Raw genomic sequence first — 8,764 nt, forward strand, 5'->3', positions numbered from 1 at the left:
AGCAATCGATTATTTACCTTCATCTACATAGAGACAGAACGATGGTGTCTTAAACATCTCATTCATTTCACCAAATAACTTCACGCAGGTGGATAACGGCCGTCTCGGTCACGCTATGTTGCGTGATGCAGTTTTGAAGAACCAAATGCATTTATTCAATGAATAAGTCAAGCTAGTTCTATGTTTATGATGTTGTAAGTTACGGTACCGATTGAAGTTGAGTTCGAAGCCAGTGGAAAACAGCGCTGCGTTTGTGCTCTCCAGGTACAAATGTTGTGATCTCTGACTGACGACCGGGCGAGACTCGAGTAAGAGATGTCCAAACGAGCTCCGGCAGGGCGGGCCAAGGCGGAGCGAACGGACGCCCTTCAGGCCGCCAATGACGAGCTGAGAACCAAACTGATGGACGTCCAGTTAGAACTTCAGCAGGAGAAGAACAAGGTGAAAACCTCAACAGACAGACACTGCCTGCCTCCCTGCCTGCCTCCCTGCCTGCCTCCCTGCCTGCCTCCCTCCCTCCCAGTTTTCCCGATGTAGATTAGACATGCGTGTGCCATGACTGTGTCAGCCTACATCAACAAATGCACCGAGGACGTCAGCACCACTAAGAATATCATCACCCGGGGCAACCAACGACCCTGGATGACTGAGGAGGTACGTCAAACGCTACGAGCGCGGAACTCTGCCTTCAAGTCTGGCGACAAGGAGACACTGAGGACAGCGAGAGCCAACTTGAACCGTGCCATCAGGATAGCAAAGCGAGACCGCAGTCGAAAATTTCAGGATCGTTTCCACGACGTCAAAAACATCAGGAGTATGTGGCAAGGCATACGGGCGATTACAGACTACAACTCACCCTCCCCCCCCCCGGTGGGTGTAGTTGATGCTGACTTTCTAAATGGTCTAAATAACTTCTTTGGGAGGTTCGAGGCACTAAACGGCACTCCAGCAGTTAAAACTGTCCCCCATCAGGAAGAGGAGGTACTCTGCCTTGACTCCGCCGATGTGTTGAAGACCCTGAGGAGAGTCAACCCCTGTAAGGCCCCTGGCCCCGACAACATTCCTGGGCGTGTGTTCAGGGAATGTGCAAGTCATCTGGCTGGGGTCATCACAGACATTTTTAACACCTCGCTGGGCCAAGCCACAGTGCCGGCGTGCTTTAAGACTGCCTCCATCATTCCGGTGCCGAAGAAACCTCAAATCACCTCATTTAATGATTACCGGCCTGTTGCACTGACTCCGGTTATGATGAAGTGCTTCGAAAGGCTGCTTAAAGGTCACATCGTTTCCAGACTCCCCCTATTATTTGACCCGTTCCAGTTTGCCGACCGGCAAAACCGCTCCACTCAGGACGCCATCTCCTCCGTTCTTCACCTGAGCCTGGCTCACCTGGAGGAGAAGAACACCCATGTGCGGAGGCTGTTCCTGGACTTCAGCTCAGCGTTTAACACCATCATCCCACAGCATCTGGTAGGAAAATTGGAACACCTGGGCTTCAACACCCCCCTTCGCAACTGGCTGCTAGACTTCCTCACCAACAGACCTCAGTCAGTCCGGGTCGGACAGAACACCTCTGATGTCATCACCCTCAGCACAGGCTCCCTTCAGGGCTGCGTCCTGAGCCCCCTGCTGTGCACCCTGATGACACACGACTGCGTCCTCAGGTTCACCACCAATCACATCGTGAAGTCAGCAGACGACACAACGGTGGTGGGGCTCATCAGAGACAACAACGACCTGGACTACAGAGAGGAGGTGGAGCAGCTGGTGGGCTGGTGCAGAGAAAACAGCCTGATCCTGAATGAGGAGAAGATGAAGGAGATCATCGTCGACTTCAGGAAAAAACAGCCTCACCACGCTCCACTGATCATCAACAGCTCAGCTGTGGAGGTGGTCAGCACCACCAAATTCCTGGGGGTCCACATCACAGAAGACCTCACCTGGACTATGAACACTACGGCACTGGTCAAGAGGGCACAGAAGCGCTTGTACTTCCTGCGGAGGATGAGGAGAGCCCACCTGCCCCCACCCATCATGAGGACGTTCTACAGGAGCACCATAGAGAGCATTCTGACAAGCTGTCTCTCTGTGTGGTGTGGAGGCTGCACCGCCTCCGATTGGAAGAACGTGAGGAGAGTGGTGAGGACAGCAGAGAGGATCATAGGGGCTCCTCTTCCCTCCATTCAGGACATTTCATCTCAGCGCTGCATGTCCCGTGCCCGTAACATCATCAATGACCCATCACACCCCCACCATGGACTGTTCTCCCTGCTGCCCTCTGGGAAGAGGTTTGCAGCATCCGCTGCAGGTCCACCAGGTTCTGCAACAGCTTTTTCCCTGCTGTCATCAGACTGTTGAACACTAGAACTGTTGAGCTCTAAACTGAACTCTGCATCACACATTCACAGAACTGTACTTTATGACACTACGGACCTCTATCTTGCACTATCTCGCACTACCAACTTTACTGAACTTGTATAAACCCTTTAAATAGAAGTTTAATACATGGTTTAGCATTCCTCTGCACACTCTTGAATACTGTTTTGCCTACTTGCACTATTGCATAATTATCACTGCTGCACTTTATACTTATTTTTAATATATATATATATGTATATATATATATTTTCATAGGATATGTTACTTCTATTCAACTGCAATATCACTACTTTGTTGTAAGACGTATGCAACGGAATTTCGTTTTGTATGTACCATGTGCAGACAAGATGACAATAAAGTTTGTCTAAGTCTAAGTCATGTCAGGTCAGCTGTCTGGAGAGAGAGAGAAGTCAGGACCTGCGGGCGGAGCACCACCGTGCCGCCACCGCCATGACGGAACTCAAAAGCAAACTCCATGAGGAGAAGCAGAAAGAGTTAGCCATTACCAGGGAGACATTACTGCGGCAGCATGAAATGGAGCTGATGAGAGTGATCAAAATCAAAGATGGAGAGATCCAGCGACTGAATGCCTTGGTCCTCAGCCTGAGGGACGGCTCCATGGACAAGGTGATCCGCTCTATCCGTGTCTGACTATCCGCACGCCACGTCGGGCTTCGATGCGGCCGCTACCGTATTGTGTAACTTGTCCCCAGTAAGCGTCGCGGCGCTCCGTTGCGGTCTCAACGGCCCGGTGTGGCGCAATGTCTGCTCAGGTGAGGAGGGGGGGCGCTTTGCTGGCGGAGGTGGAGGAGACGCGGCGGTGTCGGGAGACCGAGCGGTGTCGCCTCCACCAGGAGCGCGGAAGAAGCCCTGGCAGCGGCCCAGCAGGCCTGGCAGTCCCGAGCGGCCGAGCTCCGATCGGCTCATCACCAGCATCGGGAGGAGCTGAGCCGAACCAAGAGAGACTGCGAGAGGGAGATCCGCCGACTGGTAGGACTGATCAGATGCGCGGTGCGTGGCTATGTTCCCAATTTCGTTGTATACCTGCAGTGCAATGACACCTAAGGCATTCTATTCTATTCTATTTCACAAGAAGAAAATGTCCGGTTGCTCGCTTCGCTTTTGTCACAGCAAAGGTGTTCTAGTCGATTCAAGAAAAAAATTGGCCGGTTGCTCTCTTTGTTTTTGTCACAATTCTGGCAAATGAGTTTGCCCGCCTGCCTGAGCGCTCCCCGTTTGTACATCCAGACGGATGAGATCAAGCTGAAAGACAGAGCGGTTAGTGTTTTGGATGAAGCCCTGGGGCCGGCCACGTCCACCGCCTTCAGCTGCAGACTCAGGCTGCCGAGCAGCAGATCGCTGCCCTGAGGGATTCCCAAAGGGCGGGCCTAAACTACCCTGGAAGTGGGGTCAACGCCGCTACTAGCAATCCTCTTCATTGCGTAAGCCACCTCATCACACACTTGCAGTACGCATGACTTAGTTCGTTGCTGGAGGAAGGTAGCACAAAAACAGTTTTGAACTTTGAACGAGTGCTTGTGTGTGTGTGTTGCGGGGCGTTTTCAGTCTCAGGAGGATCGGGACACGCGACGGTTTCATCTGAAAATCGCTGAGCTCAGCGCAGTCATCAGGAAACTGGAGGATCGAAACGCCCTGCTTTCTGAAGAGCGCAATGAACTGGTAATTTATTGACGGCACGCTTGAAGGTTTGCGCTACGTTTGATGCGCGCCATCCAGCGAGGCACCCATTGCGCTTGCTTATTAGTTGAGCGGCGCGGCGAGTCGGTTGCCTGGTAGATGTCTTTTATTGGGAGCCAAAGCCACGATTCCGTTCAAACCGATGCAAAAGGAATGGATACGTTCTGGCCCGCGTGTTGTGCGTCTTTCACATCCCGCACTTCATGCTTGCAGCTAAAGCGACTGAGAGAAACAGAAAGCCAGTTTCTGCCACTCCTGTACAAAAACAAACGCCTGAGCAGGAAGAATGAAGAACTCTCGCTGGTGCTGTGTCGCCTTGAAAACAAAGTGCGCTTTGTCACCCAGGAGAACGAGGAGATGGCAAGCTTGGTAAGTCGACGCGGACAACGGCGGCGTGCCAACAGAGTCCACTGCATTTGTGTTCCACAGAGAAGGCCTAGTTCGCTCAATGACCTGGACCGCGGTTGCGGCCAGCAGGACGGTGAAATGGAGTTCCTTCAAGTTGTGGAGCAGCGGCACATCATCGACGACTTGTCCAAGGTCTTCAGGCAGGCGACTCGGTGCACGTACGGCAGCGCCGCGCTCGCTCGCTGTCGCCAGGAAACCTTTTCCGTCCAAAGCTTGGCCGGCGGCCGCCATCCAAAAAATTGGCCCCTTAAATTCCGACCTTTCAAGCAGGAGCATTGTGCGCACGCGTTTGAACACGCTTTAGACTTGTTTTGCCGTTTTCAGCAGCTCAAAGCTCCCGTTTTGTCAGCGCCTTTGCCACTCGCTGTGCGCTGAAAACGACGGACTTGCCCGGCTGCTCAGCCCGTCAACCATGAGCCGCGAGCGCGACGTCATTGTCCGTAGGCAGCTAGTGGCAAAATGCACCCTGTTAGAGTTGCGCTCGCTCCAACTTATTTTGCAAGAACCACACGGGAGACAAGTAAGTTCTTTTGGACACCTGCAGGTGGAGAGTCCATCCGTTGTACGAATGAAGTCTGACTCTCGGCTCCTGCACGAGCATTTTAATTAAGAGAAACAGGGTGGGTGTAAGAGTGGATTGAATAGAGGAAGCCCTTGACCTCTAGTCAAAACATAGCAAGGGGTGTTTTACGACTTTGTGTAGGAAGGGATAAGCGATAGGGATAAATAAGGGATAAATAATATTATTTATTACAGGTCGCAGTCAAAGTCAAAGCAACACAATGATACGATAAAGATAATCTGGAAAACCCTGACACACTCTGTAGTTGTCACTTTTGGAAAAGACGAGCGTCCCTCCAATCATCGCCGGTGACGTGTTTTTCAGGCTCTGGAGACAGGAGCTCATGTCAGAAATGTCATTGTGAGTCGCGTTTGTTTCTGCGCCGGAGCCGTTCGTTCCCTTTGCATCCAAAGAATCTCAAAGGCGGATTATTTGTGTCGACAGGAGAGAGATTTGCTGCTACGATACCGACGTCGAGAATCTCTGAGGAGGAACAAAGCGTGAGGTCCTGTAAGGTGAGTCTGTTTGTTTGCGGCTGCTTGGTGTTGCGCAAGATGAAATGGCCTTTTTCTCGCTATCGTTCCTCTCGTCGATTCATCGTGAGGTGTCGCTTCAGTTTGTTCAGAGAGATGTTTGCTTCCGCGCCCGCAGGTCATCGAAACATTTTACGGCTACGACGAAGACGTGTTGGTGGACTCGGACGGATCGTCCTTGTCTTTTCACACCGACAGAACCCCCGACACGGAACCCGAAGAGGTAGCCCGCCATTTCTGCCAGCGTATTGGCACCAAACATTCCTCTTCAGCCTGGAATCGGACTCGTCTTTGCGTCGCGGGTGCTTTGTCGCCGGTCTGACTGATTCTGGTACTATTGGTGTGTGCATGAAGAGGCGGAGCTTCGCTACCGCCAGCTGACGCAAGAATATCAAGCGCTGCAACGAGCCTACGCTCTGCTAGCCCAGACCAGCGAAAGGGGACTACGACGCCGAGAAGGAGATCAAGGTGGCGCCCCTTCCCGCAACCCCCGGCCGGGTCGCAGCCTCCCCGTTCTCACCCAGCCTCGGGTGTTCTCTGGTCTGAAAGGAGGAGGAGGAGCCTCCCTCCTCCTCCTTTCAGACCAGAGAAAAGCTGATGGTAGAAATGGGTCACTATCAAAGCAGAGTAGCAGATCTGGAGTCAGCGCTGAAGCAACAAGGACAGGTAAGCTCATCAATGAGCACACCTTTTTCTCAGACAAAATAGCTACATTCTTCAGTCACTCATCCGTCTGGCATTACTGGACCAACCCCCCCCCCCGAACGTGGCTGGGAAAATGCGGAGAAAAGCAAATGTCATTTTCCAGTCAACCAAAGAATTGGTGGATGAAAATGACACAACATTCCAAAGCTGTCCACGCGTTTGTCTCTTCTAGAATGTCAAGTGGGTGGAGGAGAAGCAGCTGCTGCGTCAGAGCAATCAGCAGTTGGCCGAAAAGGTGACGGAAAGAAAGGCGCTGGGCGGAGTCGCTTGGCGTCACACCTGTCGGGAAGCCCCGCAGATGAGGTCTGACTGTCTTTTCAGGTCAGGCGGATGGAGGCGGAAGAAGCGCGTCTGAAAGAGCACATCCAGGATATCCGAGACCAAAACGAACTGCTTGAGTTCCGCATCCTGGAGCTGGAGGTGGGAAGACTCGCACAAGCGTGTTGAGGCCAGAGATGTGACGGACGGACGGACGGACGGACGGACGGATGCATGCCTCTGCCTTTCAGGAGAGGGAGTGGCGCTCCCCCGTCTTGAAGTTTCTGCAAGTCCGTTTCCCAGACGGCCTCAGCCCTTTGCAGATCTACTGCGAGGCCGAGGGCGTGAGCGTACGTAAGGCGTCCCTCGCAACCCTAACCTTAACCCGAGGTCCCAGAACACCTTACATTGCTCCTTGCGCCTTTCCCCCGGACATCGTCATCAGTGATCTGATGAAGAAGCTGGACATCCTGGGCTATAACGCCGTAAGTGTATGTCGAACTCCTTATGTTCGCACTCCACGAGACTCGGCGGCTCAAATGTGACTTTTGGAAGGCTTTGCGCTGAAAGAAGCTTGTTGACGCTGTGCCTTTGGGCTCTTGCAGAATCTCACCAACGAGGAGCAGGTGGTCGTGATTCACGCCAGGACCCTTCTCACCCTAGCCGAGAAGGTAACGCGCACGTCCACGCACGCTCTCGCATTCTGCTTATGTGACAGCAGCCTTTCCTCAGTGGTTAGAATACATCAAAGTGACCAAGTCAGCACTTCAACAGAAGATGTTGGACATTGAAAGTGAGAAGGTAGACAGACACGCGACATCAGCCAAGGGGAACTCCGGCAATGTGCCCCAACAATTCTGACCTTGAGCTGTGCTAGGATATGTTCTGCAAGCAGAAGGGCTACCTGGATGAAGAGTTGGACTTCAGGAAGTGTTCCATGGACCAGGCTCATAAGGTAAGCCGCCCTCAAATCTCCCGCCGGACCACTGATGGACGAGGATTGCGGCCCAGAGGATCCTGGAGCTGGAGGCCATGTTGTACGAGGCGCTACCGCAGCGGGACTGCCCCGCCACGGACGGCGAAAAAGCCAGCCACGCTGGCGTGAATGACGTGCTGACGGCGGATCAGAGAGAAGAGCTTAGGAGCGCCGTGGACCAATGGAAGCGAGCCCTGATGTGCGAGTTGAGGGAGCGCGACGCTTGCATCCTCCAAGAGAGAATGGATCTGCTGCACAGCGCGCAACAGGTAAGGGCCCAAAGCCAGCCCGGCACTTACTTGCACGCTTACTGGCTTTTGAATGCCACTTTCCATTTGTCCGTCCTAGAGGAACAAAGAGCTGAAAGAATTCATCGAAGCTCAGAAGAGACAAATCAAACAATTGGAGGAGAAGTTTCTGTTTCTCTTTCTATTCTTCTCCTTGGCCTTCATTCTGTGGCCCTAACACCAGCTGGTGAGTGAGCTCCAGCGGCACCGCACTCGACACCTCCGATACACTGCCAGCCGGTCTCAGACGTTGGCAGACGCTCCGATGCCAACGTATACCCCCCGCCACGGTGACAGAGGCACCGCGTCACACCGGCGCTCATCCAATCAGAAGGCAGGAAAAGCAAATTCACATGCAGGGCACTTTTGAACCAGAAGAGAGCGCCACAAAAAACGGTTGTTGCCCCAAACGCGCACTAAAAAGGGTCAGAATAACAAGAGTCCCACTGGCCAGCCGGGGCCACCCGTCCAGCTGTTTCTTCAGGGGGGAAAAAAATTGGAGTCACCGGTGAGTACATTTTGCATTTAGCTCTGCTTTTCTGCTTCTGTCTTCAAGTGTGTGGCATCCTGCGATCAAAGAGTCAGCCAACCCCAAAGCGGTTGACCTCAACGTCCCACCACCATGCCTACCAGAGCAGGTGACGTGATGCTTTGGACATCCTTCCGTCTCAGATGCCCAAAAGTACTCTTTGCCACATCTGCGGCAATACGGTGTCTTTTCAAAGGTGCAAATAAATCCAGCGTGGGCGGAACACGCACGTCTTCGGTTTTTCCCGCTTTGTTTGTGTGACAGCTGTTGTGAAAATTTTATACAAATAAAGTTGTATAGTACAGGTTTGGCCAAGCCGCAACTCCCGAACCGCATGCGGCTCTTTTATGTTCATATCAACATTTGTGTGTGTGTGTGTGTGTGGGGGGGTTGTGCGTGTTGGCTTCACTTGAGTTCAATTTGGTATTT

At 52.8% G+C, this 8,764-nt stretch overlaps 1 pseudogene; it reads left to right on the top strand.

Moving 5' to 3' along the window:
• The first annotated feature begins 269 nt into the window (after positions 1 to 269).
• On the top strand, positions 270 to 7,984 carry LOC148383094 (janus kinase and microtubule-interacting protein 3-like; annotated as a pseudogene).
• The last annotated feature ends 780 nt before the right edge of the window (positions 7,985 to 8,764 follow it).

Source organism: Syngnathus floridae, chromosome 17, assembly GCF_059516105.1.
Source record: "Syngnathus floridae isolate MCC-2025c chromosome 17, RoL_Sflo_1.0, whole genome shotgun sequence".
NCBI lineage: Eukaryota > Metazoa > Chordata > Actinopteri > Syngnathiformes > Syngnathidae > Syngnathus > Syngnathus floridae.